General features: G+C 39.5%; 1 long non-coding RNA gene across 1 annotated transcript in view; it reads left to right on the forward strand.

Annotated features, from left to right (window-relative positions):
• LOC117200026 (uncharacterized) overlaps positions 1-26,893 on the forward strand; it is a 36,682-nt gene that overhangs the window by 9,484 nt on the left and 305 nt on the right. The window lies entirely within an intron of this gene.

Genomic DNA, 26,893 nt, shown 5'->3' on the forward strand with positions numbered 1-26,893 from the left:
GTCCGGAGCGTGTGCTCCGCAACGGGAGAGGCCACAACGGTGAGAGGCCCGCGAACCGCAAAAAAAAAAGAAAAAAAGTAGTCACAAAACTTAACAAGTAAAAGCCTTTGCTTAAAATATAATTTCCAAATTCCTGAATGCAACCGCTTTAGGGGAATTTTTGGCTTTAATCCTCCTGGTGGTCTCTGAATTTTTATGTATATAATCTATATAGTCATTACATAATTAATATATGTATATTAAATTAATAGATTAATTTTTAGAGCAATTTCAGGTTCACAGCCAACCTGAGTGGTAAGGACAGAGTTCCTGTATATCCCCTCCTCCACAAACACACTCAAACTCCTCCGCCATCAATATCCCCCCCCAGAGTAGTACAATTGTTGGAATCAGTGAACCTACACTGACACATAATTTTCACCCCAAATCCATAGTTTGTATTAGGATTCACTGTTTGTGTGGTACGTTTTATAGGTTTGGACAAATGTATAATGAGAAGTGTCTACCATTATATATAGTATCATACAAAGTATTTTCACTGCCCTGAAGATCACCTGTGTTTCACTTGCTTATCCCTGCCCCAAACCCCTGGCAACCACTGATTTTTATTTTAACGTCTCCACAGTTTGTCTTTTCCTGAATGTCATATAGCTGGAACCATACTGTATGTAGCCTTTTCAGATCGGCTTCTTTCACTTGGCAATATGCACTTAAGGTTCCGTTTTCATGAGCTGATAACTCATTTCTTTTTCCTGTTGAGTCATACTTCATTGTCTGGATGTACCTCGGTTTGTTTATTCAGTCACCTATTGAAGATCATCTTGGTTGCTTCCAAGTTTTGGCAGTTATGAATAAAGCTGCTATAAACATTCTTGTGCAAGTTTTCTATGTGGACATACGTTTTTAACTCATTTGGGTAAATACCAAGGAATGTGATGGCTGGATCATATGGTAAGAGTATATTTAGTTTTGTAAGAAACAGCCACACTGTCTTCCAAAGTGGCTGTACCACTTTGCATTCCCACCAGCAATGAATGAGTGTCCCCATTATTTTACATCCTTGTCAACATCTGGTGTTGTTGATGGTTTTGATTTTTGCCATTCTTATAGGTGTGTAGTGGTATTTCATTATTTTAATTTGCAACTCCCTAGTGATGAATGAAATTGAGCGTCTTTTCATATGCCTTTTTGCCATCTGTATATCACCTTTGGTGTGGTATCGATTCAGATCTTTTGCTCAGTTTATAAATTGGGTTGTTCATTTTCTTGTTGAGCTCTAAGAGTCCTTTTAACATTTTATAATAGATAACAGTCCTCTATCAGATATGTCTTTTGTAAATAGTTCCTCCCAGTCTGTGGCTCATCTTCTCATTCTTTTCATATGTATTTTTTTATATGGGAGTAAATAAAAGTTCAAAATCCTGAGACAGATATAAATTAGAAATATTTTTTCTTTGAAGACCTTTAATTTTTATTCAAAATAATCTTCAGTATCCAACATCTATTTCCTGTACTCATTCCCTAATTTTCTGATTGCAGAGTTTGTCTCCTTCATTGTTAAACTCTATCAAAGATGTGAGCAGAGATTTTTGCCCACTTGTCACCCTGATTTATGAGAAGCAAACAGAAGAGAGGTGCACCCAAGGTCAAGCGCTGTCATCTTGACTGAGCCACTATTTCTGTCAAGATAATTGATGCAGTGATGACCTTCAATTACAACTTAAACTTTCTCATTTGGCATATTGAAAGTGAATCCCCACCAATCTCTTACAGAGATTGATATTGCAAAGCAGAAGGAATGCAAATTTTTCTCATGTCATAGTGTAAGATATAAAGATAGCAGAACATCCCCTTCTCAGTTCCATTCCCTTGTTATAATTGACACAAATCATCTTACGGGAATGGAATGACCTACTTCAATGTACCTCGCTTTGTATGTGATAGTTCAACAAGTTAGATATTCACAGATGCAGACAAATGCCAAGAACTCACAACCCCACTTCCATAGGACTGTGCAGTTTCCTGGCACAATGGCTTATGCTGCCCTCAAGGAACTGGCCCCTGCCTCTCTCTAGCATCTTTTCTCACTGTGGCCACGCCCCATCTTGGATTCAGCTGTTCTGAATTATTTGCTGTCTCACTAATACTCTAGGCTGTATTATAGCTTCATGTCCTTTGCTCATGTCCCAAATACTCTTCCCTCTATTTGTCCATCTAAACCACTATCCATCTTTTAAGACCCAATTTTAATACAACCTCTCTTGCGAAGATTGTTCTAACCCTCTTCTTTTCTTGGCTCCCTGGGAATTGGCCAATCCCAGTGTACCATGGTGGATTACACACACACACACACACACACACACACACACACACACACACACACACACACGCCACTTATACTACTTCACTGCAATCATTCACTTATACGTCTGTCTCCCCTGCTGATCCGTAAGATCCTTTAGGTCACATGCCATGTATATTTTTTTCTTTATCCCTGCATCTAGCACAGTCACTGGCATATAGCAGGTTTTAAATCAATGTTCGTAAAATGAATGTAACATGTCCAGTACCAAATGTTTTGTTGTTCCTCTTAACTTGCCAGCAGAAAAAATTATTGTGCAGTCATAAAACATGCCAGGAAGATTGCTACCAGCAAAAAGCACAGCATAATTTTTTCTTTTTCAATTTACAGAAATTCTAAACACATAACATAACAGACTCTTTGCCAGTTTTTTATAATTTTGAGCAACATAAGTTAGGGTGGTCGTACTAGAAGGAGTACTGTATGATACCTGTCTTCTAAATTCTTTTTTGTTTGAGGTTATATGTATATTTTAAACTTACATAAAAGTTACAAAAACAGAACAAAGAATTCTTAATACGCTCATCTAGATTTCCTAATTTAATATGTTTCAATAGCTACATTTAAAAAAACTGAGAGTAACTTGCAGACCTAAGGCTTAAACACTTCAAAACAAAAACAAAACAAAAGACATTATCTTATATCACCACGGTGTAATTATCAAAACCAGGAAATTAGTATTGATTTAATATTATTGTATAATGTATGGATTTCATACCATTTTTGCCAGTTGTTCCATTATAGCAAAAGAAAAAACATTTCTGTTCCAGGATCCAGTCGAGGATCAAACATTGCTTTTCGTTGTCGTGTCTCATTTCTCTCTCTTTTAATATGAAGTATTTTCTTGGTTCTTTTTTTTTTTTTGTCTTTCATGATCTTGACATTTTGAATCATTCAGACCAGTTCATTCACAGCAAGTCTATTCCTCGATTTGACTTGTCTAATATTTCCTCATGATTAGATTCAGGTTATACATTTTGCCGGGGATACCACAGAGTGTTACTGTGTCCTTCTCAGTGCGTCAACCAAGAAGCATTACCGGCGATGCTAACTCTAAGCATTGTTAAGGTGGTGTCTGCAAGTTGTGTCTGCCGTAAATAACTGTTTTTCACTACATAATTAATAAGTATTGTATAAGGATGAGATTATATTTAAGGCTAAATAAAAGAGAACGCAATTTTTCCCAAGTGATCTAATGGGAAATTATTTAGCTCTGTTATTTGACTTCCCTAGAGATTACATGTAAAAACTAGAAGACTATTTAAAGTGGCAATCTTCTGACACTTTTAGTGCTTTAGCAAAATTATTTATGGAAACAAGATGTAGCTCGGATTTCTGCAGGGCTGAATATTAAAGCCTTAAGTAAACGGGAGTTCTGCATTCAGCAGCTCCTCAAGGGGATGAAGCTTGAATAGCAGCAGAACTGTTGTTTCTATATTGCTGTATGCATTTTTCTCACTGTTGGATCACCCTTTAAAAACCTCTGACAGGAAGATAATGTCCTAGGCTATGAGTCATAATTTACAATCAAAAGAACAGATTTATGTTGGTGTCAGAGCGGTAAGTCCTAACTTTCAGTCTCTTTGTTCAACCCACATATTCTTTAAGAGAGAACTCTGCTGAAACTGTACAGGTAATTTGATCCATTTATTCTTTAAATGTTTACTTGTTTTCCAGAGTTATAAATCTAGCACAATAAATAGAATGCTTTCAAACAGTTCATATATATATATATATATATATATATGACTTCCAGTCTTAATGTTGAATGAAATTGGTGAAAGTAGGCATCCTTGTCTTAATCCTGATCTTAAAGGAAAAGCTTTCAGGTTTTCACCATTAAGTATGATGCTAGCTGTGGACTTGTCATATATGGACTTATTATTGATTTGGCCAAAAAGTTCGTTCGGGTTTTCCCATAACGTCTTACAGAAAACCCTGAATGAACTTTTTGGCCAGCCCAATATGTTGAAGTACTACATTTCTTCTATGCCAAATTTGTTGAGAGTTTTTTTTTTTAATCATGAAAGGATGTTGAATTTTTTTTTTTAAATGAACAACTCAATTTTATTTATTTATTTTTGCTGTGTTGGGTCTTCGTTTCTGTGCGAGGGCTTTCTCTAGTTGTGGCAAGTGGGGGCCACTCTTCATCGCGGTGCGCGGGCCTCTCACTATCGCGGCCTCTCTTGATGTGGAGCACAGGCTCCAGACACGCAGGCTCAGTAGTTGTGGCTCACAGGCCTAGTTGCTCTGTGGCAAGTGGGATCCTCCTAGACCAGGGCTCGAACCCATGTCCCCTGCATTAGCAGGCAGATTCTCAACCACTGTGCCATCAGGGAAGCCCCAAGGATGTTGAAGTTTGTCAAATGCTTTTTCTTCATCTCTTGAGATGATCATATGATTTTTATCCTTCATTCTATTAATATATCACATTTATTGATTAGCGTATGTTGAATCATCTTTATATCTAAGGGTGAGTCTCACTTGATCATGGTATATGATCCTTTTAATATGCTGCTGAGGGTTTCTGAGGGTTTGCTGTTTTTTTTTTTTCTTCAAATTTTATAATCTCTAGTCCTGGCATATTCTGGGCTTTCCAGGCCTATTTTTTTTTAATTTATTTTACTTTTATTTATTTTTGTCTGCGTTGGGTCTTTGTTGCTGCCTGCAGGCTTTCTCTAGTTGCGGAGAGCGCGGGCTACTCTTCGTTGCAGTGCTCGGGCTTCTCATTGTGGTGGCTTCTCAGTGGCGGACTCCCAACCACTGCGCCACCAGGGAAGCCCAGAACCAAATACTTTAGAAAGGACTTCCTTGCCCTTTGGGGAAATCAATTAGGATAGGCTAGATATGGTACAGTGAAAACAACCCCCAAATCTCAGTGGCCTAAAATAATGAGTTTATTTTGTGTTCATGTTGTTAGGTTAAATTACATGAAATTACCAGTATTTTATCTTTTTTGAACTAGAGATACTTCAAGTTTGTATGGATAAACCTAGTCCATCTCAGTCACAGATCGATTGGGATCTCTCTTTCTTGCTGTCTTTACTGAGGGGTACAGTCTTTGAGAGGTTTCACCAGCTAGGATGTTGCTGGTTACCTTGGCATAAGGAAAGGAACCTTAAAATTATGTACATTCCACTTACGTTCAAATATTATTTATCAAAAAAGTCATAAGGTTATGTTTAACTTCAATGGGGTGGGAAATACTATCCATATGGAAAAAGGAAAACCTAAAATATTGGTGACTACCAAATCTGGTAATATTTATGTCAATGTCAGTTAGTAATAATGATTCTTTTATATACATTTCTAGTCCTTTCATGCACTAGAGAACCTGTTTTTTAAAAAGTCACATGGCTTAATTATGCAATTATGATTGTTTTTGGTTTTTTGCCTCGTAAAAATTGAAACACCCTGGACATTGCTAATCTCAGATGAATCTGATGTTATTTAAGTAAGCTTTGTCACAGAGTTTTTGAAAGTTTTTGGACCTTGCTATTGTTATAGTAGTAGTCTCCCAGTAATTCTTTAATACTGTGTCATGTTCTTCTATAATGTGTAATATAATTCCTGTGCTAGGGGTATTTTTTCCAATTTTTTCTGGATCTAGAACTGGAATTTCACAACAGGTACTGAAGAAACCATGTTTCAATAGTTTATTTACTTTTCTTCTTTCTTATCCCAAACTTGTCATATAATATTTATAATATTTCAGATATTTAATGTTTAATAATGAAAGAGCTGACATCTTTATTAAACTGGTTGGTCTTATTAACCAGAAAAGAGCTTACTGGCCTAGTGAAATACCAGTTCTAATTTTGTATTCTTTGCTAAAATAGTGGTTTAAGAATTGTTTTATAATTGTTTGGTTAGACAGCATAACAACAATAGTAATCTTAGTGGATGTGATGTCATATTTCCATGTAGTTTTTTTTTTTTTTTAACATTTATTTATTTATTTTGGCTGCACCCGGTCTTAGTTGAGGCATAGGAAATCTTAGATGCAGTATGCGGGATCCACCCACTGGACCACTGGGGAAGTTCCCTCCATGTAGTTTTTTTTTTTTTAACATCTTTATTGGAGTATAATTGCTTTACAATGGTGTGTTAGTTTCTGCTGTATCACAAAGTGAATCAGATATACATATATGCCCATATCCCCTCCCTCTTGCGTCTTCCTTCCACCCTCCCCCTCTCACCACTCTAGGTGGTCACAAAGCACTGAGCTGATCTCCCTGTGCTCTGCGGGTGCTTCCCACTATCTATCTATTTTACATTTGCTAATGTGTATATGTCCATGCCACTCTCTCGCTTCGTCCCATCTTACTGTTCCCCTTCCCCGTGTCCTCAAGTCCATTCTCTATGTCTGCGTCTTTATTCCTGTCCTGCCCCATCGTTCTTCAGAACCTTTTTATTTTTATTTTTTTAGACTCCATATATATGTGTTAACATACGGTATTTATTTTTCTCTTTCTGACTTACTTCGCCCTGTATGACAAACTCTAGGTCCATCCACCTCACTACAAATAACTCAATTTCATTTCTTTTTATGGCTGAGTAATATTCCATTGTATATATGTGCCACATCTTCTTTATCCATTCATCTGTCGATGGACACTTAGGTTGCTTCCATATCCTGGCTATTGTAAAAGTGCTGCAATGAACATTGTGGTGCATGACTCTTTTTGAATTATGGTTTTCTCAGGGTATATGCCCAGCAGTGGGATTGATGGGTCATATAGCAATTCTATTTTTAGTTTCTTAAGGCATCTCCATACTGTTCTCCATAGTGGCTGCATCAATTTACATTCCCACCAACAGTGCAAGAGGGTTCCCTTTTCTCCACACCCTCTCCAGCATTTACTGTTTGTAGACTTTTTGTAGATGGCCATTCTGACCGGTGTGAGGTGATACCTCATTGTAGTTTTGATTTGCATTTCTCTAATGATTAGTCATGTTGAGCATCCTTTCGTATGCTTGTTGACAATCTGTATATCTTCTTTGGAGAAATGTCTATTTAGGTCTTTTGCCCATTTTTGAATTGGGTTGTTTGTTTTTTTGATATTGAGCTGCATGAGCTGCTTGTATATTTTGGAGATTAATCCTTTGTCAGTTGCTTCATTTGCAAATCTTTTCTCCCATTCTGAGGGTTGTCTTTTCGTCTTGTTTATGGTTTCCTTTGCTGTGCAAAAGCTTTTAAATTTCATTAGGTCCCATTTGTTTATTTTTGTTTTTATTTTCCTTTCTCTAGGAGGTGGGTCAAAAAGGATCTTACTGTGATTTATGTCATAGTGTGTTCTACCTATGTTTTCCTCTGAGAATTTGATAGTGTCTGGCCTTACATGTAGATCTTTAAGCCATTTTGAGTTTATTTTTGTGTATGGTGTTAGGGAGTGTTCTAATTTCATTCCTTTACATGTAGCTGTCCAGTTTTCCCAGCACCACTTATTGAAGAGTCTGTCTTTTCTCCATTGTATATTCTTGCCTCCTTAATCAAAGATGAGGTGACCATATGTGTGTGGGTTTATCTCTGGGCTTTCTCTCCTGTTCCATTGATCTATATTTCTGTTTTTGTGCCAGTACCATACTGTCTTGACTACTGTAGCTTTGTAGTATAGTTTGAAGTCAGGGAGCCTGATTCCTCCAGCTCCATTTTTCTTTCTCAAGATTGCTCTGGCTATTTGGGGTCTTTTGTGTTTCCATACAAATTGTGAAATGTTTTGTTCTAGTTCTGTGAAAAATGCCATTGGTAGTTTCATAGGGATTGCATTGAAGCTGTAGATTGCTTTGGGTAGTATGGTCATTTTCACAATGTTGATTCTTCCAGTCCAAGAGCATGGAATATCTCTCCATCTGTTTGTATCATCTTTAATTTCTTTCATCAGTGTCTTTGGTTTCCTGCATACAGGTCTTTTGTCTCCCTAGGTAGGTTTATTCCTAGGTATTTTATTCTTTTTGTTGCAATGGTAAATGGGAGTGTTTCCTTAATTTCTCTTTCAGATTTCTCATCATTAGTGTATAGGAATGCAAGAGATTTCTGTGCATTAATTTTGTATCCTGCTACTTTACCAAATTCATTGGTTAGCTCTAGTAGTTTTCTGGTAGCATCTTTAGGATTCTCTATATAGAGTGTCATGTCATCTGCAAACAGTGACAGCTTTACTTCTTCTTTTCCAATTTGGATTCCTTTTATTTCTTTTTCTTCTCTGATTTCTGTGGCTAAAACTTCCAAAACTATGTTGAATAATAGTGGTGAGAGTGTGCAACCTTGTCTTGTTCCTGATCTTAGTGGAAATGGTTTTAGTTTTTCACCATTGAGAATGATGTTGGCTGTGGGTTTGTCATATATGACCTTTATTATGTTGAGGTAAGTTCCCTCTATGCCTACTTTCTGGAGGTTTTTTATCATAAATGGGTGTTGAATTTTGTTGAAAGGTTTTTCTGCATCTATTGAGATGATCATATGGTTTTTCTACTTCAATTTGTTAATATGGTGTATCACATTGATTGATTTGCGTATACTGAAGAATCCTTGCATTCCTGGGATAGACCCCACTTGATCATGGTGTATGATCCTTTTAATGTGCTGTTGGATTCTGTTTGCTAGTATTTTGTTGAGGATTTTTGCATCTATGTTCATCAGTGATACTTTCCCGTAGTTTTCTTTCTTTGTGACATTTTTGTCTGGTTTTGATATCAGGGTGATGGTGGCCTCGTGGAATGAGTATGGGAGCGTTCCTCCCTCTGCTATATTTTGGAAGAGTTAGAGAAGGATAGGTGTTAGCTCTTCTCTAAATGTTTGATAGAATTCGCCTGTGAAGCCACCTGGTCCTGGGCTTTTGTTTGTTGGAAGATTTTTAATCACAGTTTCAATTTCAGTGCTTGTAATTGGTTTATATATATTTTCTATCCCTTCCTGGTTCAGTTCTCAAAAGGTTGTGCTTTTCTAAGAATTTGTCCATTTCTTCCAGGTTGTCCATTTTATTGGCATAGAGTTGCTTGTACTAATCCTTCATGAGCCTTTGTATTTCTGCAGTGTCAGTTATCCTTTTCCATTTCTAATTCTATTGATTTGAGTCTTTTCCCGTTTTTTTTGTGATGAGGCTGGCAATGGTTTATCAATTTTGTTTATTTATCAAAGAACCAGCTTTTAATTTTATTGATATTTGCTATCATTTCCTTCATTTCTTTTTCATTTCTGATCTGAATGTTATGATTTCTTTCCTTCTGCTAACTTTGGGTTTTTTTTTTTTGTTCTTCTTCTCTAATTGCTTTAGGTGTCAGGTTAGGTTGTTTATTTGAGATGTTTCTTGTTTCTTGAGGTAGGATTGTATTGCTATAAACTTCCGTCTTAGAACTGTCTTTGCTTCATCCCATAGGTTTTGGGTCGTCATGTTTTCATTGTCATTTGTTTCTAGGTATTTTTTGATTTCCTCTTTGATTTCTTCAGTGATCTCTTGGTTACTTAGTAGCATATTGTTTACCCTCCATGTGTTTGTCTTTTTTACAGTTTTTTTCCTGTAATTGATATCTAGTCTTACAGCGTTGTCGTCGGAAAAGATACTTATATGATTTCAATTTTGTTAAATTTACCAAGGCTTGATTTGTGACCCAAGATATGATCTATCCTGGAGAATGTTCCATGACCACTTGAGAAGAAAGTGTATTCTGTTGTTTTTGGATGGAATGTCCTATAAATATCAATTAAGTCTATCTTGTTTCATGTATCATATAAACCTTGTGTTTCCTTATTTATTTTCATTTTGGATGATCTGTCCATTGGTGAGGGTGGGGTGTTAAAGTCCCCTACTATGATTGTGTTACTGTCAATTTCCCCTTTTATGGTTGTTAGCATTTCCCTTATGTATTGAGGTGCTCCTATGTTGGGTGCACAAATATTTACAATTGTTATATCTTCTTCTTGGATCGATCTCTTGATCATTATGTAGTGTCCTTCTTTGCCTCTTGTAATAGTCTTTATTTTAAAGTCTATTTTATCTGATATGAGAATTGCTACTCCAGCTTTCTTTTGATTTCCATTTTCATGGAATATCTTTTTCCATTCCCTCACTTTCAGTCTGTATGTGTCCCTACGTCTGAAGTGGGTCTCTTGTAGACAGCCTATATACAGGTCTTGTTTTTGTATCCATTCAGCCGGTCTATGTCTTTTGGTTGGAGCATTTAATCCATTTACATTTAAGGTAATTATCGACATGTATCTTCCTATACCATTTTCTTAATTGTTCTGGGTTTGTTATTGTAGGTCTTTTCCTTGTGTTGTGTTTCCTGCCTAGAATAGTTCCTTTAGCATTTGTTGTAAAGGTGGTTTGGTGCTGTTGAATTCTTTTAGCTTTTGCTTGTCTGTAAAGGTTTTAAGTTCTCCGTGGAATCTGAATGAGATCCTTGCTGGGTAGAGTAATCTTGGTTGTAGGTTTTTCCCTTTCATCACTTTAAATATGTCCTGCCATACGCTTCTGGCCTGCAGAGTTTTTGCTGAAAGATCTGCTATTAGCCTTATGGGGATTCCCTTGTATGTTATTTGTTGTTTTTCCCTTGCTGCTTTTAATATTTTTTCTTTGTGTTTAATTTTTGATGGTTTGATTAATAGGTGTCTTGTGTTTCTCCTTGGATTTGTCCTGTATGGGACTCTCTGCATTTCCTGGACTTGATTGACTATTTCCTTTCTCATATTAGAGAACTTTTCAACTATAATCTCTTTAAATATTTTCTCAGTCCCTTTCTTTTTCTCTTCTTCTTCTGAGACCCCTATAATTTGAATGTTGGTGCATTTAATGTTGTCCCAGCGGTCTCTGAGACTGTCCTCAATTCGTTTCATTCTTTTTTCTTTATTCTGCCCAATGGTAGTTATTTCCACTATTTTATCTTCCAGGTCACTTATCCATTCTTCTGCCTCTGTTATTCTGCTATTGATTCCTTCTAGAGAATTTAAAATTTCATTTGTTGTGTTGTTCATCATTATTTGTTAGCTCTTCAGTTCTTCTAGGTCCTTGTTAAACGTTTCTTGTATTTTCTCCATTCTATCTCCAAGATTTTGGATATCTTTACTATCATTTCTCTGAATTCTTTTTCAGGTAGACTGCCTATTTCCTCTTCATTTGTTAGGTCTGGTGGGTTTTATCTTGCTCCTTCATCTGCTGTGTGTTTTTCTGTCTTCTCATTTTGCTTATCTTACTGTGTTTCAGATCTTCTTTTTGCAGGCTGCAGGTTCATATCTTGTGTTGTTTGTGGTGTCTGCCCCCAGTGGCTAAGGTTGGTTCAGTGGGTTGTGTAGGCTTCCTGGTGGAGGGGACTGGTTCCTGTGTTCTGGTGGATGAGGCTGTATCTTGTCTTTCTGGTGGGCAGGACTGCCTCCGGTGGTGTGTTTTGTGGTGTCTGTGAAGTTATTATGATTTTAGGCAGCCTCTCTGCTAATGGGTGGGATTGTGTTCCTGTCTTACTAGTTGTTTGGCGTAGGTGTCCAGCACTGTAGCTTGCTGGTCATTGAGTGGAGCTGAGTCTTAGCATTGAGATGGAGATCTCTGGGAGAGCTCTTGCTGATTAATATTACAAGGGACGTCTGGTGGACCAATGTCCTGAACTCGGCTCTTCCATCTCAGAGGCTCAGGCCTGACACCTGGCTGGAGCAACCAAGACCCTGTCAGCCACACGGCTCAGACGAAAAGGGAGAAAAGAAAAAAGAAAGAAAGAAAATAAGTAAATAAAAGTTGTTAAAGTAAAAAATTAAAAAATATTATTAAAATAAAACAATTAAAAAAAAAACAGAGAGAGCAACCAAACCAATAAACAAATCCACTAATGATAACAAGTGCTAGGAACTATACTATCAAAACCTGACAGACAGAACCGTAGGACAAATGGTAAAAGCAAACGTATACAGACAAAATCACACAAAGAAGCATACACACAGACACTCAGAAAAAGAGAAAAATAAAAAATATATATATATAAAAGGAAGAGAGCAACCAAACCAATAATGAAATCTACCAGTGATAATAAGCTCTAAATACTAAACTAAGATAAACTAAAACTAGAAACAAATTAGACCCAGAAGACAAACCCCAAGTCTACAATTGCTCCAAAAATCCACCACCTCAGTTTTGGGATGATTCGTTGTCTATTCAGGTATTCCACAGATGCAGGGTACATCAAGTTGATTGTGGAGCTTTAATCCGCTGCTCCTGAGGCTGCTGGGAGAGATTTCCCTTTCTCTTCTTTGTTCGCACAGCTCCCGGGGCTGAGCTGTGGATTTGGACCCGCCTCTGCGGTCGCCGGAGGGTGTCTGTTTTTCGCTCAGACAGGACGGGGTTAAAGGAGCAGCTGCTTCGGGGGCTCTGGCTCACTCAGGCCGGGTGGAGGGAGGGGTACAGATGCGGGGCGGGCCTGTGGCGGCAGAGGCCGGCGTGACGTTGCACCAGCCTGAGGCGCGCTGTGCGTTCTCCCGGGGAAGTTGTCCCTGCATCCCGGGACCCTGGCAGTGGCGGGCTGCACAGGCTCCCCGGAAGCGGGGTGTGGATAGTGACCTGTGCTCGCACACAGGCTTCTTGGTGGCGGCAGCAGCAGCCTTAGCGTCCCATGCCCGGTAACGAAGAGGGAAGAAAAAGTCTCTTGCCTCTTCGGCAGGTCCAGACTTTTCCCCAGACTCCCTCCCGGCCAGCCGTGGCGCACTAGCCCCCTTCAGGCTGTGTTAAGGCCGCCAACCCCAGTCCTCTCCCTGCGCTCTGATCGAAGCCCGAGCCTCAGCTCCCAGCGCTGCCCGCCCCGGCGGGTGAGCAGACAAGCCTCTCGGGCTGGTGAGTGCTGGTCGGCACCGATCCTTTTTGCGGGAATCTCCCCGCTTTGCCCTCCGCACCCCTGTTGCTGTGCTCTCCTCCGCGGCTCCGAAGCTCCCCCCCTCCGCCACCTGCAGACTCCACCCTCGAAGGGGCTTCCTAGTGTGTGGAAACCTTTCCTCCTTCACAGCTCCCTCCCACTGGTGCAGGTCCCGTCCCTGTTCTTTTGTCTCTGTTTTTTCTTTTGCCCTACCCAGGTACGTGGCGGGGGGGGGGGTTTCTTGCCTTTTGGGAGGTCTGACGTCTTCTGCCGGCGTTCAGTAGGTGTTCTGTAGGAGCTGTTCCACGTGTTGATGGATTTCTGGTGTATCTGTGGGGAGGAAGGTGATCTCCATGTGTTACTCCTCCGCCTTCTTGAAGGTCCTCCCTCCTTGTATTGATTTTTGTTTCCATGATGGCTAATGATGTTGGGCATCTTTTCTCATGTGTTTATTGGTCCTTTGTGTATCTTTTTTGGAGGAGTGTCTGTTCAGATCCTTTGGAGTTTTTTCAGCTGGGTAGTCTTCTTATTATTGTGGCGTAATTGTTCTGTAGATATTCGGGATACAAGTCCCTCATCAGTCACATGATTTGCAAATATTTTCTCTCATTCTGTTGATTGTCTTTTCACTCTTTGGTGGTGTGCTTTGAAGCACAAAATTTCACATCTTCTTTATCCATTCATCTGCTGATGGACCCTGAGCTTGCTTCCATATGTTAGCAATTGTAAATAATGCTGCTGTGAACATTGGGGTGCATGTATCTTTTCGAATTAATTTTTTTGTTTTCTTTAGCTCTATTCCCAGGAGTGGAATTGCTGGGTCATACAGTAGTTCTATTTTTGGTTTATTGAGGAACCTGCATAATGTTTTCCACTGGGGCTGCACCAATTTACATTCCCACCAACAATGTGTAAGTTCCCTTTTGTCCACATCCTTGCTGACATTTATTAATTGTGTTTTTTTTGATGATGGCCATTCTGAGAGATGTGAGATGATATCACATTGTGGTTTTAATTTGCATTTCTCTGATGGCTAATGATGCAGAACATCTTTTCATGTGCTTTGCTTATTAGTTTTGTTTTTTACTAGATTCCTTAGGATTTTCTATATACAATATCATTTCCATATACAATATTGTAACTGTCATAGAGATCGTTTTAATTCTTCATGTACAAACTAGGTGCCTTTATTTTATTACCTAATTGCCCTTCTAGAACCTCCAGCATGACGTTGAACATAAATAAGAAGAGCAGACATCCTTGCCTTGTTTCTGGTCTTAGGAGGAAAGCATTCAGTCTTTCACCATTAAGTATTATGTTAACTAAGGGTTTTTTGTAGATGCTGTAATGATCTTTTAAAGAATTTATAATTGTTACATTTCTCTTACATGGTCGCATTACCTAAATAAAATGGCATAAGTGAATTTGATAAAATTGAGACCCAATTGAGGTAAATATTGTGAGAATAGGGCTACATCTTGTTTTATCCGTAACTACTGGCCATCTTCATTTTTGTGCTTGTCCTATCCACAACCTCCACCAAGGAAACTGATCCACCATTGGACCTTGCTGTCTCAGGAGTCATATATAGTATTATGGTGATGTCTCCCTCCTTTCTCCGTCTTTCAACTCCGTTTATTGGACTGGACTAACCATCTGACCCAAGAACAGTGAATCCTCAGGTGAGGCAGTAATCTTCACTCTCTAAGGCCAGATTCAAAAAGATTAATTTAACCAAGTGAGAATTGGACCTAAGGAACAAAGAAAGAATTTTTCAGTTACTGGTGGAAGCTTTAGCTGAAAATTTGTGAGACAGAATCAGGACTTGGGAGGCTATAATGGACCACATGTAAGCTAAAATTATAGGGAAGTAGAAATTATAAATAAAAAGAAACAGTTATTAAAGCAAGATAGAAAGAAGTATATATGTAGAATAGAACTGAGTAACACGAACAGTAGAGTAGTAGAGGAAAGATTCTGGAACATCTGCATCTAAGGTTTCTAGAATGACCTTGAATCCAAACCCAATTTCCCTGCTTCAGTTCTTGGATTTCCATGAAATCCTAATTTCCTCATTCCTCCACGTGAGCTAATTTGAAAGGGTCTTTGTTCCTTGTAAATGAACGAAATAACGAAAAACATTCAGCATAAACTCGTCACATTTGACAATATTTTTGTTCCTCAAGTGCCCTGAACTCTAAAGAGAAAGACACGGGAAAAGAGAATGGAAATTATTGATATTTCGGGGGGTAGTAAAGGGTAAAACCCACGTTGCTTAATATTGTTGCTACTGGTTGTTAGAAACATGATTAGTATTGACTAAATAATTCTTATTTAGGAGAAATATTTGGTAAGGTGCTAATAATGATATTGTTAAAATGACAATACTGTGCCTAATAAATGGTTCAAGGGTAAGGCATTTGGGAAGAAACCTTGTTAATGGGGAATATCCCCTCAGGATGTAAAATGGTGTGACGGCAACACCAGTTATAGGTGGTATGAATGGCGAAAGGCTGCGTCCTGGCAGCTGGCACGTGACGTCAGATGAAGAAGAAAGTCATTTTGAAGATGAGGTAAATAAAATGACTGAGATTAGAGGTGGGCTTTATACAGTAATGACTGCTATTTAGTGACGTGCAGGCGATAATTTTTCCCAGCTGAATTTGATTAAGCCTGCTCAGCTGCCAATAAGGACTTTAATTCATGGAAGACAGGAAGAGCTAATGATGGGAAGAGTCAGTATGTAATTGAGATTGGGAGCGATTTTTGACATGTAAGAGGAACATAGGAGAAGTTAATGGGATACCTTGGCATTTCATCGGGAAAGAGATAAGGCCTAGCTCCGTGGATAGAGTCAGAATTATGTTGACTGAGGTTAGTACATTCATTTATTGGTTAGTAATCATGCCTTGTTATAACAAATACGTGTACTAAAACGTGCTGCTGCCTTTGTTGATTTTGGGTAATGATTTTGGGTAGGGTGTTAATTTCCAGGCTTACTCAAGCTAATGTTCATGGAGAGCCAAACATAGGCTCTAGAATTAAGCTAAATAAAACAATTATCACACAGGCAAACTTTAGAAATGATATGGTATAAACCTTTTTTTTTTTTTTTTTTTGTGGTACACGGGCCTCTCACTGCTGTGGCCTCTCCCGTTGCGGAGCACAGGCTCCGGACGCGCAGGCTCAGTGGCCATGGCTCACGGGCCCAGCCGCTCCGCGGCATGTGGGATCTTCCCAGGCCGTGACATGAACACGTGTCCCTGCATCGGCAGGTGGACTCTCAACCACTGCGCCACCAGGGGAAGCCCTGACGGGGATCTTCTTTACTCCTGATTTACTACCTATTGAAATGCTAATCTCTTTTGGAAACACCCTTACAGACACAGCTTTCTGGGCATCTCCTAGCCTAGTCAAGTTGACAGATAAAATTCACTGTCATACATATGCATGTTATTATGAGGCAGTTTGATATTTGTTTAAAGCACATGATTGTTTAAGGTAGAGAAATTTTGTTCACAAGTGACTATTTGGTATGCCACAAGTAGAGATTTAATGAAACTCATGGAATTATGGTATATTTTTTATATGGCTAATTATTGGTAATTATGATAGAGTTTGATATAAAAATGCTCTTGAAAATTATATTTAGTATATTTACTGAAAATTATATTGCCATATTCTACTAAAAAATATTTCAGGTGGGGGGCTTCCCTGGTGGCGCAGTGGTTGAGAGTCCGCCTGCCAGTGCAGGGGACACGGGTTCGTGCCCCGGTCCGGGAAGATCCCACATGCCTTGTTGCGGCTGGGCCCATGAGCCATGGCCGCTGAGCCTGTGCGTCCGGAGCTTGTGCTCCACAACAGGAGAGGCCACAACAGTGAGAGGCCCGCGTACCACAAAAAAAAAAAAAAAAAAAAAAAAAAAATTCAGGTGGATATGAAGAACTTTTATATAACTTGAAATAATTTTAATTTACTTACAGTTCTGGTATGATTATGTTTCTTAAACAAGGATGCAGATAAATCCTGTCATCAGGGATTGAGCAGGAATATTATATTCCTTAGTTAAGTTCGATATGGTGATGGCAATGACAACAATTAGTCAATAATCAAAGAAAGAAAGAAATGGAAATTTCATTGAGCCAACCTGAGGGATTATAACTCGGGAGACAGGCTCTCAGAGAGCTCTGAGAACTGTTCTGAAGAGGGGGTCTGTGCAATCAAGCTGCTGGTCCCGAGGAACAGACATTTTAGTTAATGGTTTTAGTGCTTTGCTAAGTATGGGAAGATGCAAGAATCCAGGTTCATAAAAAATTTCTCCGGAAAATATCTAACTATCTGAGGGCCAGTTCTGTCTGTTTTCCCAGAGCAGAGACTGTTTCATCCCGATCGTCACCCTGAATTTCTTTCAGGTCAACAACTGCGGTGGCTAATGACTTGATTCTTGTAGAACTGGATGGTGGGCAAAGTCTTTATTTTACAATCCCTTCCCTTTTGGTCTTAATTTCGCTTGGGAGGCATTTCCTGACCAGTTTGTCCCAGAGCACTAGGAAGGCTTATTCTCAGGTCAGGCAGGCGTTTGCTTGGTAGCTCATGCGGTGTGCTCTTACTGGACTAGGCCCTGTTAACAGCATCCCAAAGCCTCCGGACCTCCTGTCTTACGTGTCTGTTATGGTCCAGGACACGCTTCCGTCTTGTTGCTTCTTCCCATAATTAGAGCTACACTACTACAGTCATTGATCTTATAGAAATATATTTGTTCAATCATTTCAAGTCACCTAGTCATCATTAATTTTATCTGAGGCTCAGGGATACATTTGGTAGTGCAAGAAACAATAATCTTGTAAAATAGGCAGAATACAAGTAATATAGCTAGTGACAGTACTAAGGTCATAAGTAAGTATTTAAGCTAAGAACTTCCATTAGGTTTGGCCCAGTGTTTCCCCAGGTCATCTGACTAATCTGTTCTACGCCAAGCGCTATCTTTAAGGAAAATGATATATTGGCATTGTACATAAAGTTTACTAAAGACGTCTGCATGTACAAGATGAGTGGTGGGTCATCATGACCCCTTACAGGATCAAAAAAAGAATGTTATCTTCTAAGGAGTTACATGGCTTGCGCCAGAAGGAGAAAAACACAGTCTTTATGGTTGAGCAGGTATTTCTGCCACTGGGGAGGTCTGGTTAATGCATAATACAGATACACGATGCACGCTAGATGGGAGGGTGGAGGCCAAAGTGAGCAGAGAAAAATTTTATGTTTAAATTTTTCTTGTCTCGCCTTAAAATGTGAATTTTATTTCATCAATGAGCATAAGGAGAGAGGAGAATTCTAGTAAATGTTACTCTGTAGGAAATTGGTGACTTGTTCAGCTCCAGTGGGACACCTCCTAGTTTGGTAAACTTATCTAGATGAGAAAATAAAGTAGGCTGACAAATTAGATGTAGTGAATATGAGTAGGAGCCCCCAGTTTGTATTGATAATTGAATTGGATTTGGGGAGATGGGTCAGAAGAGAGTTCAAAGTCAGAGTCAAAGGGGAGGCTGGGAGCTTTGAAACTGATGATATTGGAAGGTGTGAAAGTATGAACAGAGGACCCTGGTTATTCTTCCTTTGTTGATGCAAACTTTCCGCACAGCAGCTCCTTGGTGTGATACATACAATCTTTCTAGCCTTATCAAACATCATGCCATTTTCCAATATTCTTTAATGAAAGATGAAGCGATCTGGGTAGCAGCAGTTGTGTTACATAAGAGGTGCCCCAGAACTTCTAAACTGCGAGCGTCATTGTGAAAAGCAATAATTTTGAATTTTAGCACCCTTTAGCTGTCCAGATGCTTTTTGCAAACATTTGCAGTAGTGGATTAAAACATGAATAAAATGGTACTAAACCCTAATAGCTCTAAAACCACAGTTTTTTGCAGAATTAACTGGACCAAATACTCATATTTTGGAAGAATTAGTTGGTTGAGACCAACCTTTACAAAGGAAATAAGTAATTTAGTTACAGTCTATCAACATTTATGAGTGCCTGTTACATGCGCATAATCACTGTGGTGAGAGCTATAGAACAGACATTCTTCAACGACTTCCTTTTCTAAAACCTCCCCATTAGATCAGTGACACATCCTCTAACTTCTGCCTGTTTATCCTAGCCTTGATCTGGATCCTCACTTGCACTCAGTTCCACTTCGTTACTGATCTTGCTTGCCCCTCCTTCTGCAGTCCATCCTCCCTCCCGCCACCACAGCCGTCTTTCTAAAACACCAGTTAGTGTCACGTTGCCTGCCCGTCTACATTTCTTCAGTCGTGTCCTAGAACCTCCAGGGTTAATTTCAACCTCCTGTACATGGCACAAGCCCTACGTATTCTCATCTTAGTTTCTCGAGCTTTAGTTCTCACCACTTGTTCTCAGGTAACTCATCATCACACATAGCGAGCTATTTGCAGTTTTGCAAAATGACCTTACACCTCTCCCTTCCCTCTGTGTATCCTCTCCAGGTTCATTTCATCTGGGAAGTGCCCACCTCTTCTTTTCCCCACCCATCCTTACCTTTTGGTCCTTTTTCTTTCTTTCCCCAAACTAAGTTAACCACATCTTCCCTGGACAACCATAGCACTTGTTTATACCACTGTTTTAATGCTTTCCGTATTGACTTTTAATAGGTTTAACTGTTTACGTTGATCACTGGACTAGAAGTTACTTAAACGCAAGAGATATTTCTTTCCTTTCTATTTCCTTAGTAGTTGGCAGAGTGCCTGGCCCATATCATGGACTCATTCAGTGGTCATACATGCAATCACATCTACCTCCTAATATCTCTCATATAGGTCTTCTCTGCTTCATTTCTGCTGCCATTGTCCTAACTCAGGTCCTTGTCGGTCATCTGGATTCCTAAAACAACCTGTATCACCACTGTTTTTAGTCCTTCCCAGGGCCAATTAATTCTTCATACTGTCACTACTAACATAATACTTTGAATACATAGATCTGATTGTTTCACTGAAGTATCTGTGTCTCCTCATTATATTAAGAATAAAGTCTAAAAAAGCCAAACTCGGGCTTCCCTGGTGGCGCAGTGGTTGAGAGTCCGCCTGCCGATGCAGGGGACACGGGTTCGTGCCCCGGTCCGGGAAGATCCCACGTGCTGCGGAGTGGCTGGGCCCGTGAGCCATGGCCGCTGAGCCTGCACGTCCGGAGCCTGTGCTCTGCAACGGGAGAGGCCACAGCAGTGAGAGGCCCGCGTACCTCAAAAAAAAAAATAAATAAAATAAAATAATAAAAAAATAAAAAAGCCAAACTCATAGAAACAAAGAGTAGAATGGTGATTATCAGATGTTGGGGCGGTGGAGAAAATGGGGAGATGTTGATCACAGAGAACAAACTTCCAGTTGGAAGATGGATAAGTTCTAGGGATCTAATGGACAACATTGTGATCATAGATAACAGTGCTGTACTTTATACTTGAAAGTTGCTGAGAGAGTGAATCTTAAATGATCTCACTACAAAAAAAGAATGGTAATTACATGACATGATGGAGGTGTTAGCTAACCCTGTGGTGGTAATCACTTTGCAATATATAAGTGTATAAAAACAACACGTGTTACACCTTAAACATACACAGTGTTATATGTCAATTGTATTTCGATAAAATTGGGGGCAGAAACGGATAAAGTCCAGTTCTTTAGCAAAGCGTCTAAAGGGGTCCAGGATAGGGGTCTTCTCTCCTTTTCGAGTCTCAGCATCCAGCCCGACTCATCCTCAGCCCAGCCACGTGCTGCACTCCGAAAGTGCCTTGTTCTCTAGCCTCTGTTCCTTTGCACACTTGGTTAACTCTACTACTGCTCTCTTCTCCCACCCCACAACTGCTAACCCCTAATCATCCCTTATAAGATACATCCCTTTAGAAGTACTTGCTGCTGCATGCAATCCACCCTTGTCCCCATGTACCATACTGTAACGGTTGCCCTTCCAGGCTTTCTCCTGTACACTTCTGTAATGACAGGGATTTTGTCCTGTTCATTTGTCCAATTGCTGATCAATAAATATTTGTTAGACAAGTAAGTGAAGGGCGTATTTGATACAACTCGATATATTAAACTGGAATTTTATTTACTTCTGCGTTTCTAGTGATAATTGCTTTAAAAGACTTTCTGTTGGTCTACGAACTCCCAATGGGTTTTTGGCTCTCAGTTAAACAGCAGCTCAGAACAGAAGTGTCATATTCATATTCATTCCAGGAAACATTTTTTGAATACTGGCTATGTGCCAGCTAACGCACTATATTGCTAGGGTTGATTTTGTTTTCCTTAGCTGTACAGTCTTGAAATTATTCCTGTTAAACTTCCTCTGACCATCTACTTATTATAGTGATTTTGGATTTTCTTTGTTTAAAACATTAGCAACCCTATCAGCCTAGTGTTTAACTACTTGCTATTGCCCTATTTCAGTTCCAGCACAAAAGTATTAAATGACATTAGCAAAGGAGTGACCTCTGGTTACTGCTTTTTGATCCCTCCTGCCAGTACGACAGTAAATCAGTGACTGTTTCTGCGCTTTAATTTCTAATCTGTTGTGTTTCTACTTAGTAATATCACCAACATGTTGTTTTCTTTCTTTCTTTTTAAAATTTCATAATAATATTACATAATTTCCTTACCAAATTTAAACAGGAAGTTTTCTTTTTTTAAATTTTTTTTAAATTAAAAAAGTATCTTTATTGGAGTATAATTGCTTTACAATGTTGTGTTAGTTTCTGCTGTACAACAAAGTGAATCAGCTATACATATACATATATGCCCATATCCCCTCCCTTTTGCGTCTCCCTCTCACCCTTCCTGTCCCACCCCTCTAGGTGGTCACAAAGCACCGAGCTGGTCTCCCTGTGCTATGCGGCTGCTTCCCACTAGCTATCTATTTTACATTTGGTAGTGTATATATGTCCATGCCTCTCTCTCACTTCATCCCAGCTTACCCTCCCCTCCCCGTGTCCTCAAGTCCATTCTCTACGTCTTTATTCGTGTCCTGCCGCTAGGTTCTTCATAACCTTTTTTTTCTTTTTCTTTTTTTTTAGATTCCATATATATGTGTTAGCATACGGTATTTGTTTTTCTCTTTCCGACTTACTTCACTCAGTATGACAAACTCTAGGTCCATCCACCTCACTACAAACAACTCAATTTCGTTCCTTTTTATGGCTGAGTAATAGTCCATTGTATAGATGTGCCACATCTTCTTTATCCATTCATCTGTCGATGGGCATTTAGGCTGCTTCCATGTCCTAAACAGGAAGTTTTCTTTGCTAGGAGTTGCCAGTCTCCATTAGATGTTGGTGCTTATCCAGAAAATCTGTAGCAATATTTCAAATTAAGTGACGGTTTTCTTTTTAAGTGGAAACTGTTAACTTTGGCTGACTTTTTGGTAATCAAAGGACAAGAAGATCTGAGTTCTTATTTAACCAAAATACAATAGTACTGATTTCCATCTTATTAAATATAATGGGCAAGTGTTTCTATTTTTACTATGTTTCTAGTTATTTTTCTTACCCATTGATATGAGACCTACATTTTGGACACGGGTCCACAAGCAATTCATCAAATTGCCCAGTTGTTTCATGGCTCTATTAAATATTTATATTGTAATAAGTAGAGTATACCTGACTCAGGAACACCACTGACTGAATGGATTTTTGATGAAAGTGCTTGTTGTAGTTTCCTAGGGCTACTGTATCAAGGGGTCACAAACTGAATGACACAAACAACAGAAGTGTACCGTCTCACAGTTCTGGAGGCTAGAAGTCTAAGATCAGGGTGTAGGCAGGGTTCGTTCATTCTGAGGGATGTGAAGGAATATCTGTTCCACACCTCTCACATGATTTCTCGTAGCCTGAAGCATTCCTTGGCTTGTAGGTGGTGTTCTCCCTGAGTCTTCATGTCATCTTCCCTCTGTACATATCTCTGCATCCCAATTTCCCCTTTTTATAAGGACGCAGTCATATTGGATTAGGGCCCACCCTAACGACTTCATCTGAACTTGAATATCTGAAAAGACCCTATTTCTGAATAAGGTTACATTCACAGGTACTGGAGGGTTAGGACTTCAACATATATTTTAAGAATACATTTTAAAGACTATTATTATACAAAATGGGAATAACAGAAGATAGCCCTTCCTTTATATTTCCCAAGTTCTGTGAATCGTAGTGTCTAAATCCTACTCATCTCAGCACTTTGTCTCCTCAGTTCTAAACACAGTTCCTTTACTCAGTAAAGGTTTATGGAATGAGTGAAGGATATTTTTCTGAAAGTATGAGGCACAGTGTACACTCCTAGATTGCCAGTGATATGGTTTAGAAAACTTCAGTAATTATTTCAAGATACCAACATATTTCTGGTTTGTTTTTAGTACCGGATCTCTATTTAATAATGAAATTGACATTCAAGGAGATGTAGTTAATGTTTAAGGGTACAATTCACAACCCTGCCACCATACTGTACCATCCTTTGCTTAGTGAGTTTATTGGTAGATTATATAGCTTCAAGAGTAAGGCAGCAAGGTATGCCTCATGGAAACCAGCTGGTTTTGCTTTCTTCATGGTTATAGACTACTTACACTAACCAGTCATCTGAAATGTGGGTCCTGCGAAGGGACAAGGAAGGTGGTGCAAAGGAGTACAGATGGTCCAGCACCAGCCAGCTATCACCATTGGGAGAAATAACCCTCCAAGTCTTCTCTCTGCTTCTACCAATGCCATTTTTGCCTTTAAAGAACTCTATCATAATGCTGTCATCATAATATTCTGAAATAACATGACTTTGGTGCTCCAGATTTACTATCTTGGAGTGACTTAAGTACTGGGAAGCTGATTCCGATGGCTTCAACATCAAAGAGTCACAGGATCCCAGAAATTTGAACTAGACGTAACCTTATGCATCTGTTGGTTCAAAGTTCCAACGTAGTGCACAGAACTTTCCACAGCATCCTGCAAATGCTCTTTGTGCCCTTTTAAATATGAAGAAATAAAATGTAACTGACATGATAGAATATCAAGTAATAAATACTCAGTATAAAGATAAAAATATGCTGACTTTACACTCAAGAATTTATGCATGTTTCCGTTAAAAAAAATGGAAGGCTTTGACGTTCCAGCCGCTGTTTTAGGTGCTTGGGTACAACATTGACCAAGACAGACACACTGACTCGCTTTTCTAGGAGTTTACAGTCCCTCAGAAAATGAACATTCAATTTCAATAAAGTGTGGAAAGAGCTACAAATGGGGAAGTTAAGAGTTTGACAGAAGCACGTAGCAGGACTCTTATATTATTCTGGGGTAAGACAAGTTTCCATGATGAAGCGATGTTTATGTCAAGATTGTAAGGTTGACGAATTAAGATTGGGGGAGGTGGAGAAAAGTGTTCCCAGCAAAATCTACAGTACACATCAAAGTCCGGAGCTCAGAGAGAGTATGTTAATGATGATTCTTGTAAAGAATATAACAAGTTAATTCATATTCTATTTATCTCACTCAATTACAGTGCAACCAATAGTCATGAACAGAGCTATATAGATAGAGAACACTTTCTTTTCAATGAATTTAATTGTGAATCATCTTCTATTCCTTTCATTTATTTACACCTTTCTCTTTCCATCATCTCAATGAAATTTCTCAGTGACAGCCAGTGGTTCAAGGTCCCTCAGTTCAGGGTTGGTTGTATTAAAACTTTTATTTATTTCCTGAGCATGAGCCCTGTGTTACCTCATATAATTCTCAGAACAATCTTGCCAGCAAGTGTCAATATCTGCAACTTGCACATGGAGAAACTGAGCCTCAAAGAAGTTAAATGGTATGTCCAAGTTCACAGATGGCTAGGATGCCAGCTTCTGTCTGTCTGCCTCCCTAGCCCATTCTCTTTCCACCTGGCTCTACTGCCTGTAAATTACAGAGTGGACGGTGAGAGGCCTTGTTTGAGACATGAATTAAGCTTTTCGAAATTGAAAGCCTTCAGTTGCAAATGTCGAGACTTCTCTTTTTTATTCTCCCCTCATTCTAGGAAGTCTTCACTCCATTCTCCTATCCACATGACTGCCTTTGAAAAACTCATCTCTACTAAAGGAAACTCGAGATTCCTTAAGCCCCCAGTTGCTGGGTTTCCCTGCTTTAATATTTGAAAATGTACACCATCAGGAAATTTGTTCCTTTATATAAATTCATTCCTTTATGCTTCAGTTTAAAACAAATGTCTCATTGATATACTCCAGAGCAGGGAAAGAACAGAGAAGAAAGGGAACTAATAATTCAGAGCCCCAGTGCCAGGACCTATGTTAGACCCTTTAAAGACATTAGCTCATTTCATCCTCAGCATAAACTGTAGGGTGGATATTATAATTCCCACTTAACAAGGAAACATTGGCACAGCTGCCTTAGCTGCAGAGCTAGGATTTGAACTCTCATTTGTAGGTATCGGAAGTCCATGATTTTTCTACTACACTATGCTGCACTATGCTGATCATTCATTTATTTCTTTCAAGATTTTTTTTGGCCATGCTGCATGGTATGCAGGATCTTAGTTCCCCAACCAGGAATCGAACCTGATCCCCCTGCAGTGGAAACGTGGAGTCTTTTATTTATTTATTTATTTATTTATTTATTTATTTATTTATATTTTTGGCTGCATTGGGTCTTCGTTGCTGCATGCAGGCTTTCTCTAGTTGCGGTGAGTGGGGGCTACTCTTTGTTGTGGTGAGCGGGCTTCTCATTGCGGTGGCTTCTCTTGTTGTGGAGCACGGGCTCCAGGTGCGTGGTCTTCAGTACTGGCTCGCGGGCTCAGTAGTTGTGGCTCGCAGACTCTAGAGCTCAGGCTCAGTAGTTGTGGCGCACGGGCTTAGTTGCTCCACAGCATATGGAATCTTCCCTGACCAGGGCTTGAACCCGTGTCCCCTGCATTGGCAGGCGGATTCTTAACCACTGCGCCACCAGGGATGTCCCGGAAGCACAGAGTCTTAACCACTGGACCGCCAGGGAAGTCCCTCAAGATTTTCACTGAGAGATTCCATGTGGTATCACTGAGAATATTAAGATGAGAATTGAACTCACTATTTAAGAAGACCCTTATTTTCTAATTGGCTCTGTATTGCTCATTGGTAATTTCTTGCATTAGGGCCTGGTGTGTAATAGGAACCTGAATATTTGATACATTACATGCTTATTTAATTTTTCACCCCAGAATATGTCCACTTGTCACCAGTATATATGCACTTTGTAGCATTTAACTTTTCATCCTAAGTATACTACTTTGAATTTACTCTCATTATTTATTTGTCCCCACTGGATGCAGTCATATATCCCTGAACACATGAAAGTCACTGTGTGTGTTCCCTGAACCTTGATTCTCTGCTCTCCAGGCCGTGCACATGTGTTCTCCCGGCCCTATGGATTTGGCCAGAAGGATTTTGAAGGGGATGGGCCTGGCGGCGCTCGTTGGCATCCCCGCTGCTTGCCTTTGGGGATTGGGTGGTCCTGCGCTTGTAGGACTGCGCATGCGTCTAGGACGCAGGTGCGGTGAAGCGGCAGGTGGCGAGGGGCTGCGGAAGTTCAGCTCCCCGCTGGTTCCTCTACCGGCTATCATGCTGCTCCCCTCATTTAACTTTGAGTGGGTGGAAACACGTCTGTGTCCAGTGTAGTGCCCGCTTCTCGCTAT

Source organism: Orcinus orca, chromosome 4 (genome assembly GCF_937001465.1).
Source record: "Orcinus orca chromosome 4, mOrcOrc1.1, whole genome shotgun sequence".
Lineage (NCBI taxonomy): Eukaryota > Metazoa > Chordata > Mammalia > Artiodactyla > Delphinidae > Orcinus > Orcinus orca.